This window comes from Somniosus microcephalus, chromosome 8, assembly GCF_052327205.1.
Source record: "Somniosus microcephalus isolate GS21.2 chromosome 8, FLI_Smic_1.0, whole genome shotgun sequence".
In the NCBI taxonomy this organism is placed as follows: Eukaryota; Metazoa; Chordata; class Chondrichthyes; order Squaliformes; family Somniosidae; genus Somniosus; species Somniosus microcephalus.
Window position 1 is genome coordinate 182,899,665 of NC_140994.1, and position 10,261 is coordinate 182,909,925.

Here is a 10,261-nt window from a genome sequence, read left to right on the forward strand (position 1 = left end):
TTCCCTGCCCACTCCCCATAACCCTTGACTCCCTTACCATTCAAAAATCTGTCATATATTCAATGACCCAGCCTCCACAGCTCTCTGGGGAAGAGAATTCCAAAGATTCACAGCCCTCTGAGAGAAGAAATTCCTCCTCATTTCCGTTTTAAATGGGTGCCCCCTTATTCTGAAATTATGCCCCCTACTTCTAGATTCCCCCATGTGGGGAAACATCCTGTACTGCACTGAAGTGTCAGCCTAGATTACATACTCAAGCCTCTGGAATGGGGTTTGAACCCATGACCTACTGACTCAGAGGTGAACATCTTACCCACTGAAACACAGCTGACACCTGACAGGAACAGGAGCCCATTAAGAACAGCTGTCATCCTGCTGTTTGTGTATTATTGCTTGTGCTTGACATTTTTCTGGTGTTTGCTGCTGAGCATTCCCAATAAGAACTCTTTTTGCACAGACCTCCAACACTGTTGCTGCCTAGAGCTGCAAATCCCAGCTCCAATCGTGCTACTCAGAATAGGTATTCCTTTGGGCCTACCAGTGTTTGTCATGGAGCTCAGTTAAGTGAAGCAAACAATGGGGTCGATTTTCCCGAAGCTGTCGGGAAGAAGGCGGGACTACAACTTTCGGGTTTTAGACCCGCCTACTTCAACGTCCGGCCAATCCACGCGACTTTCCCTTGATTGACCTTGTTGAGCCCGTCAATTAAGGCCAATTAAGGGCCACCCGGCAACAGGTGACGTCACAGACTGCAATTTCATCGATCAAGAGTTCTTGACAGATGAAATATCAATGTTTCACAGCTGTTTCAAGCTGTGAAACACTGACAGTCTGAGTTCTGACATGAGTCCTTCTGCACAGACTCACTTAGAACTCTCAGCAGCACTCAAAGCTGATTGCTGTCACTTTTCACAGATCGCAGCCGTTCAGCTTTAAGTGCCGGCTGAGTGATGCGCTCCCGACGGCTACAGGAAGAAAGGCTGTGAAGGTAAGTACAGGTAAGTAAAAGTTCTTTACACACTTTAGACACACCAAACACACTTACCTTTGCACTCATGCACCCATCACTCACCTGAACGCCAACATCGTGACCCCTCCAACACCTTCAACCCAACGACCTGCCTGCTCTAACCTGGCGTGGTTTGGAGCCGTCGGGAAACCCACACGAAACCCCTCAAAATAGGGATTAGGCTAAAAACTGCCTGTTAACTACTTGTTAACAGGCAGTTAATTGGCACTAATCCCTTCCCGCCTGGGGTCGGCGGGTCCCAGTGCGGGGCGGGTACCCGCTGTCTCTGAAAGTTGCGTGGAGCGGGGTTTTGGGCGGGATGGTGTCGGGACCCCCGAAATCGGGATTTCCCCCCCCCCCACACGCCTGAAACCCTGCCTGACGGCTCCAGGAAAATCGACCCCAATGTCTTTCTCATCGGCAGCTGACGAATTACAGCTAAAGCTTTATAAGACATGGTGGTTTGGGGGTGCAGGATGTGAGGATTTGGGCCAGTGCTTTCCCTGCTGGCCTACTGAATCGGTACCGCAAGAACAATAACGGAGGGGAAAAGACCCTATGTCCCATCCAGCCTGTCCCACACAACTGCAATGCCTTGTTCATCACAATATATAGATGCAGCACCCCACCCGAAACCATGTAACCTTCTGGGAGAGGCGAAAAAACAGATAAAAACGCAGGGCAATTTGGGAATAGAAAATCTGAGAATTTCCTCTCCGACCCCCTTAGGCAGTCAAATCTAATCCAGAGGATCACTCTGGCCATGATAATGATATGCAAGACCTACCTTTTGTAAGAGGTGATCACCACCCCAGTCAGAAAGAGGTCCAGGTCTCGCTTGAACCATTTTCTGGGCTTAGTGGAGACATTCATTTAATTTGAGTTGGCACACTTTAGTCAACCATTCCTTGACACTCTTTCACAGGAGGGAGAACTTCCCCCTAAACTGTTCCCATGACCTATGGATTTGAAGGCTGCATTCACACTGTTGAGTACTCCTGCCATGCTTGCTGCACATTGCCTTGGATAGGAAGGTTCCCCTCAGCTCACATAATTGAGAGTTTCTTCTGTTGCAGCTCGCTCAGCAGCAGCAGATCCAAAGTCTCCTTATCAAAGGGGTAGTTCTGGTACTTGACCCTGGGTGCATTTCCATCCTGTTCACTGCAGTCAACCACAACAACCTGCATCCAAAGACAGGAACAGTAGCCTTTTAAAACTGCTGTGCTCTAAGTTCCCTGCCCAGCTGCTGTCAGTACACCTTCCTAATCATGTGGAAAATGTACAGAGTGTTTTTATAATTAACTTAATGAGCTGATGTCACTAAATCTAGTAAGATGAACTCCCTACTCACAGCCTGGGAGTGTAGGTGCAAAACAATCTTAGGGCCATTTTCCCTGGGATCAGGGAATTGGCCTTTATGTTTATTGTGTTGGGATTTGAATCCAAAATTGTGCTTGTGCCATCTAAAAGGAAATTTGAGCCCTGCATCTTCAATAATCAAGTTACTTTTAACAAAGGAGCTTCAACTACAGCATGTATTAGTCAATCAAATATTAGCAGAAATATTAGCAGAAAGCAAAAATCATCCCAAACTCGGCTGCCTGTGTCCTAACTCGCACCAAGTCCCGTTCACCGATCACCCCTGTGCTCGCTGACCTACATTGGCTCCCGGTTAAGCAACGCCTCGATTTCAAAATTCTCCTTCTTGTTTTCAAATCCCTTCATGGCCTCGCCCCTCCCTATCTCTGTAATCTCCTTCAGCCCCACAACCCCCTGAGATATCTGCACTCCTCTAATTCTACCCTCGTAAGCATCCCTGATTATAATCGTTCAATCATTGGTGGCCGTGCCTTCTGTTGCCTAGGCCCTAAGCTCTGGAATTCCCTCCCTAAACCTCTCCGCCTCTCTACCTCTCTTTCCTCTTTTAAGACACTGCTTAAAAACTACCTCTTTGACCAAGCTTTTGGTCATCTGCCCCAATTTTTCCTTATGTGGCTCAGTGTCAAATTTTTGTCTTATAACACCCCTGTGAAGTGCCTTGGGACATTTTACTACGTTAAAAGTGCTATATAAATACAAGTTGTTGTTGTTGTAGCAAATTCCCCATTTTGCAACATTGTGAGCCATTATTCTGAACATCTTGCAGCACTGTATCTTCTATTCATTTTTCAGTTGATTTGATGCAAATAAATTGAAGGTGAGCAAAAGAGAAAGGTGACCCAGATATCTGCCTTATAATATTCACAAGGCAATACATCACGAAAGTTTAATGCATTAGATAGCTACCCTTGCCCTCACTTTTGCTTTTGCCACTAAATATTCTGATTTTTTCATTTGATTTGCTCTGCACTTCATTAGTCTCAGATAGTACAGTCATTGCTCAAAGATGTTACTTAAGAGGCATAACCAAAACATTTGGCTCACTGGCTAAAACTATTTAAGCGGCTGAGTTCAGTCTTCCATTTATTTAAAGTTCAATTAATGAAAAACTACTAACGGCAGATGTATTGACCCAAAGTGATTCACTCCTCGCTACGTGGTTGTGTTGTTCTAGGTGCTTTGTGGCATTAAATTGTCAAGCCTTGTGTTTTTTCAGTGCTCCGTAACATCGCCCATCTCCGTCCTTGCCTCAGCTCATCTGCTGCTGAAACCCTCATCCATGTCTTTGTTACCTCTAGACTTGACTATTCCAATGCACTCCTGGCTGGCCTCCCACGATCTACCCTCTGTAAACTCGAGGTCATCCAAAATTCAGCTGCCCGTGTCCTAACTCACACCAAGTCCTGTTCACCAATCACCCCTGTGCTTGTTGACCTACCTTGGCTCCTGGTTAAGCAACACATCGATTTCAAAATTCTCATCCTTGTTTTCAAATCCCTCCATAGCCTCGCCCCTCCCTATCTCTGTAATCTCTTCCAGCCCACAATCCCCCGAGATATCTGCGTTCCTCTAATTCTGCCCTCTTGAACATCCCTGATTATAATCACTTGACCATTGTTGGCCGTGCCTTCTGTTGCCTAGACCCTAAGCTCTGAAATTCCCTCCCTAAACCTCTTTGCCTCTCTACCTCTCTTTCCTCCCTTAAGGCGCTCCTTAAAAACTACCTCTTTGACCAAGCTTTAGTCATCTGCCCTAATTTCTCCTTATGTGGCTCGGTGTCAATTTTTTTTGTCTTATAATACTCCTGTGAAGCGCCTTGGGTCGTTTTACTATGTTGAAGGCACTATTGTTGTTGTTAGGTACCAAGCTTGACTCAGTGGGAATCAAATGTTACTTCCATGGAGGTAATAAATAGTAAATTTGCTACTTTTTTTTTCTCCTCCATTTACAGACGCTCCCTGACTTCCTGTCTGTCCCGGAGTTTGGCGCGGGGCCCCTTTGTTGAGCGAATCGGGAAAAACGGGAAGCGGCGGGCGGATAATGTTGAGTGTTTTAATAATGGGGCCTGGAGCTTCACTTGGGGTGTGTGCAGCCCGCGTCCCCCCGGGGTTTGTTTATTTATTTTTATTTTTTTCCGTTTTATTTTTTACAAGATTCTCTCCTCCTGGTTCCTGGCCAAGGGGGCCGCGCATGTGCCCTGCTACTCCCTGCGCCTCTCAAGATGGCGGCCGTTAACCCGGGCCTGTCACCGGGAAAAAGCCCCGCAGCTGCCGCCCTGCTCGGGGCAAACGCCTGGCCCGGAGGCTCTTGTTCGGGGCCTGAGGCCCACCCCGGGTGTTTGTGAAGTGGATAATGTTGGGTGTTTTAATAATGGGGCCTGGGGCTGCACTCGGGGTGTGTGCAGCCCGCGTCCCCCCGGGGTTTATTTTCTTTTTAATTTGGACATTTTATTTACAGTTAATGACATTTACAGAGCTTAGTACACAATTGTCTTAATTTTTTTGATATTTACAAAAAGAGAACTGTCATCCAAGCTAGACGTGATTATTCATAAAGTCTCTTTAAAAATGCATTACATTGATCGAATCAAAGAAGATGAATTGCACCAAATAATATGAAAGACTTTTTTCCTATAGAGGTAAAACCTTTTCTGGTCATATTTACAAGATGCATTTAAGATCTTTTATATAATGACATAACTTGTAAGGTCTGCCTTTATATGTCATAAGAACTTATAGGAAAAGCTCCTCGGGCCAACAAATGTGTCCCTTATTCATAGATCAGCTCCATCTACCCACCTTCTCATCATATCCCTCATTTCCTTTTCTCCACAAAAACACTTCTAATCCTTTTGAAACCCATTTATTGTCAGCTTTTATGGACTTCTGTGATAACTTAATTCACAGCTCTGTTTCCCTTTGTGTGAAGACGTTTCATCTGACTCCCCTTCATAATCCTCTCTTTGTTTTGCAAAAAGATCTGTAATTCCACCCATGAACTTAAGGGAGAAATTAGTTACAGATGTATCCTGATAAAGCCATTTGGCTGAAACTCTATTGATCTGGAATATAATGATTTCGGATCACAATGTCTATGTGGGGTGATATACGGAAATTATATGATCCAAATTTATTCTTAGGTCAATTGTGTCAATCTAGGTGTGATTGTTACATATACATCAATGTTTAAAAAATTGTGAAAAATCCTCTTGCACTACAGTGAATTAATCGAAGAGGGGAACCAATAAAGGGAAGATTCGGAGTCCACATGGTATGTATTTCATACAAAAGCATAAACACTGCAGATGCTGGAAATCTAAAATAAAAACAGAAAAAAAAAGAAATGCTGGAAATACTCAGCATTTGTAATGAGAGAAACAGAGTTAACGTTTCAGGTCGATGGCCTTTCATTAAAATTGGATAAAGCTGGAGATGTAATAGGTTATAAGCAAGTACAGAGGCAGGGAAATGGAGGAGGGGAGGAAAGAACAAAAGGGAAGGTCTGTGATAGGGGGGAAGGCAGGAGTGATTAAATGACAAAAGGGATGGTGCAATTTCTGTTTTTATATGGTATATACCTCATGCCCTGTGCTTCATTCCCCATGCATATTAATATCTGTCCATTCTGTGCAATTCGTGCCTGAGGGAGATGTTTGTATGAAAAATGCCTTTCTGAATTTCTTAGTCGGAAATATGTCATTTCTTTAGGGATGAATAAACCTGCACCAGAACCAAACAGAGATAAAGTGCATGGTAGATACCTGAATTGTTCAGATCTGGAAAACAGGATTTTTTTATGATTGTGGAAATTTCAAACGGGGAATTGCATGGCCTACTATAGGTATCCCATAGGACAATTGACTATACACTTTCTGCCGACTGAAAAAAAACCTAAAAATGGTTATTTGAGCCCTATCGGTTTGGTATATTTTAGCTGGACTTTCGCTTACCTTTCATACCAGATGCCATTTACTGTATGTTTAAGCACTCTTTCAGAAACTGCAATGTCTGACCAGTGTCCTGTGGTGGTTGCCAGACCCCTTTTGTTGTGTCCTGAAATGTGGGCCTTGCCTCTTAACCTTAAAAAATCCCAAATAAAATCCAAGCAGTGATGTTTATTCGGTCCTTTTGACAGAAAAATCCATTTCACTCTACAAGTTCTGATCTGTCTCTTCTCTGTGGACCACAACCCTGTAACTCAAGTTTGTAGATCATTAGAAAACACTGGAAGAATTCATAATTCATAAAGACCGGCGGCAGCAGTGAGAGTGGCCCTGGGTGGAGACTGAGCGTGGAGACCGAGGAGTTAAGGAGTGGGGAGAGAGCGAGCGGTCCAGGCTCACCGGTGGCAGCAGTGAGAGTGGCCCTGGGTGGAGACTGAGTGCGGAGACTGAGGAGTTAAGGAGCAGGGAGAGAGAGAGCGGCCCAGACTCACAGGCGGCAGCAGCGAGAAATAAAAAGTAATCGAAGTGTGACGTCACCAGAAAGCAGGTAAGTGATTGGTTGGTGAGTATGTCACTCTTTCTCACTTTTTTCCAAACTTAGTTTTTCTGGTTTATAGTTTCTAGGGTCCCTGTTGTGTAGCAGGGAGTGCTAGTAAACAAGGGCCCTTGAGTATATCATTTAATTGTAGTGTAATTAGTGGTATTGATTTGATTTAATTTAATTTAATTTAATTAAAGGGTAAGTCATGGAAGCACAGATCAGCCCCGTGGTATGCTCCTCCTGCACTACGTGGGAAATCAGGGATACTTCCTGTGCTCCTGACGACCATGTGTGCGGGAAATGTATCCAGCTGCAGCTACTGACAGACTGCATTGCAGTGCTGGAGCTGCGAATGGATACATATTGGAGCAATTGTAGTGCTGAGGACATCATTGATAGCACGTTTAAGGAGTTGGTCACACCGCAGGTAAAGGCTGCACAGGCAGGAAGGGAATGGGTGACCACCAGGCAGAGTAGTAGGCGCAGGCAAGTAGTGCAGGGGTCCCTTGTGGCCATCCCGCTTTCAAACATATATACCACTTTGGATATTGTTGAGGGAGATGGCTTATTGGGGGAAGGCAGCAGCAGCCAACTTCCTGGCAACATGTGTGGTCCTGCTGCACAGGACGGGAGGAAAAAAAGCAGGAGAGCTATAGGGATAGGGGATTCTATTGTAAGATGAATAGATAGGTGTTTCTGCAGCTGCAAACGAGACTCCAGGATGGTATGTTGCCTCCCTGGTGCAAGGGTCAAGGATGTCTCGGGTGGCTGCAAGGCATTCTGGAGGGGGAGGGTGAACAGCCAGTTGTCATGGTGCATACAGCTACCAACGATATAGGTAAAAAATGGGATGAGGTCCTAAAAGCTGAATATAGGGAGTTAGGAGGTAAATTAAAAAAATAGGACCTCAAAGGTAGTAATCTCAGGATTGCTACCAGTGCCACGTGCTAGTCAGTGTAGAAATAGAAGGATATTTCAGATGAATATGTGGCTAGAGGAATGGTGCAAGGGGAGGGATTCAAATTCCTGGGACATTGGAACCAGTTCTGGGGGAGGTGGGACCAGTACATACTGGATGGTTTGCACTTGGGTGGGACTGGAACCGATGTTCTAGGGGGAGTGTTTGCTAATGCTGTTGGGGAGGGGTTAAACTAAAATAGCAGGAGGTTGGAAACCTGTGCAGGGAGACAGAGGAAAGGGAAGCAAGGATAGAAACAAAAGACAGGAAGGAGAAAAGCAAAAGTGGAAGGCAGAGAAATCAAGGGTGTAAATCAAACAGTGCCACAGTAAATAATAATTCTAAAAGGGCTAAGAGTGTTAAAAAATCAAGCCTGAAGGCTTTGTGTCTTAATGCGAGGAGCATTTATGTTAGAATAAAATTTTGCTGGACAAGATTGCTGGACAAGATTTTGCTGGAAAAGACACAAACAACAAATTTGCTGACTGGGACTAATTGAATCACTGCACAGTGAGACATGCCACGCTTACGCATGGCTGGAACAAAGTTCGTCTCGTGTCCTGACTGGGACTAATTGGATCACTGAGGACTAACAAGGTTCACTGGTATCCTATCATCGAACTAATCACTTGTATCCTATTATCGAACTAATCACATTCCACCGGGGAACAAGACGGAACGAAGACCTGAAGAGGCAGAATTGGCAACACAAGTGTGTAAACTCCTGACTGGAGGAAAATAACGATATGCGCTAATAAACGAATTGATTGGATGAATGTAAATGATCTAAAACCAACTTCTTGGAATTGTATATAAGCTCGGCACGTACTACAATCGGGGAGAAGGTGCTCTCGCAGACCGCGTGGTTGCAGACTCTTCTCCCAGAGCTCTGTCATTTAATAAAGTTGTCTCTCTTACTCAAAGTCTAGTTTCCGAGGAATCATTTTTCCTACAACAATTTATAATAAGGTGGATGAATTAGCTGTGCAAATAGATGTAAATGGATATGATATAATTGGGATTACGAAGACATGGCTCCAGTGTGACCAAGACTGGGAATTCAACATCCAGGGGTATTCAATATTCAGGAAGGACAGGAAAAAAGAAAAAGGAGGTGGGGTAGCATTGCTGGTTAAAGAGGAGGTTAACACAATAGTAAGGAAGGATATTAGCTCTGATGATGTGGAATCTCTACGGTTAGAGCTGCAAAATACCAAGGGGCAGAAAATGTTCGTGGGAGTTGTATATAGACCCCCAAACAGTAATGCTGAGGTTGGGGATGGCATTAAATGGGAAATTAGAGATGCGTGCAATAAGGACACAGCAGTTACCATGGGTGACTTTAATCTACATATAGATTGGGCTAACCAAATTAGTAACAATACTGAGGAGGAGGAATTCCTAGAGTGTATACGGGATGGTTTCCTGCACCAATATGTCGAGGAACCAACTAGAGATCAGGCCATCATAGACTGGGCATTATGTAATGAGAAAGGATTAATTAGCAATGTTGTTGTGTGAGGCCCCTTGGGGAGGAGCGATCATAATATGTTGGAATTCTTCATTAAGATGGAGACTGAAGTAGTTGACTCAGAGACTAGTGTCCTGAATTTAAATGAAGGAAACTACGATGGTATGAGGTGTGAGTTGGCTAGGATGGATTAGGGAACGTTACTTAAATCATTGATGGTGAATAGGCAATGGCAAACATTTAAAGGTCGCATGGATGAACTACAGAATTTGTTCATCCCTGTTTGGCATAAAAATAAAATAAAAAAGGTGACTCAACCATGGCTAACAAGGGAAATTAGGGATAGCATAAGGTCCAAGGAGAGGACATATAATTTGGCCAGAAAAAGCAGCAAACCTGAGGATTGGGAGCAGTTTAGGATTCAGCAAAGGTGGACAAAGGGATTAATTAAGAGGGGGAAAATAGATTACGTGAGTAAGCTTGCAAGGAACATATAAACTGACTGTAAAAGCTTCTATAGATATGTGAAGAGAAAAAGGTTGGTGAAGTCAAGCGTAGATCCCTTGCAATCAGAATTAAGGGCATTTATAACGGGAACAAAGAAATGGCACACCAATTAAATACATACTTTGGTTCTGTCTTCACAAAGGAGGACACAAATAACCTCCCAGAGATGTCAGGGAACATAGGGTCTAATGAGAGGGAGGAATTGAATGAAATCAGTATTTGTAGGGAAATGGTGTTAGGGAAATTGATGGGATTGAAGGCCGATAAATCCCCAGGGCCTGATAATCTACATCCTAGGGTACTTAAGGAAGTGGCTCTAGAAATAATAGATGCATTGCTGGTAATCTTTCAAAATTCTATAGACTCTGGAACAGTTCCCATGGATTGGAGGGTAGCTAATGTAACCCCACTATTTAAAAAAGGTGGTAGAGAGAAAATGGGGAATTATAGAC